Below are 250 nucleotides of genomic sequence, written 5' to 3'. Positions count from 1 at the left end.
TTTCGAATCAATAATTTTTAAAACATTTTTTTTTTTTTTTTTTTTTTTTTTTTTTTTTTTTTATGTTTTTTTTTTTTTATAACCATTTTTTCTTCTGGTCTCTCGCGCCCCCCCTGTCATGCCTCTGCGCGCCCCTGGGGGGGCGCGCCCCCCACTTTGAGAACCACTGACTTACACTGTCATTCAGGGTCTTTTGACTATCTGTTACTGCAGTTTAACTGTGTTTAATAGCATTAAGTGTGCCTCTGAT

The sequence above is a fragment of the Notothenia coriiceps genome, unplaced genomic scaffold, assembly GCF_000735185.1.
Source record: "Notothenia coriiceps isolate Sejong01 unplaced genomic scaffold, NC01 NC01_scaffold00037594, whole genome shotgun sequence".
NCBI classification, from domain to species: domain Eukaryota; kingdom Metazoa; phylum Chordata; class Actinopteri; order Perciformes; family Nototheniidae; genus Notothenia; species Notothenia coriiceps.
The sequence above is the reverse complement of the archived record's forward strand: the minus strand, read 5'-3'. Positions refer to the sequence as shown.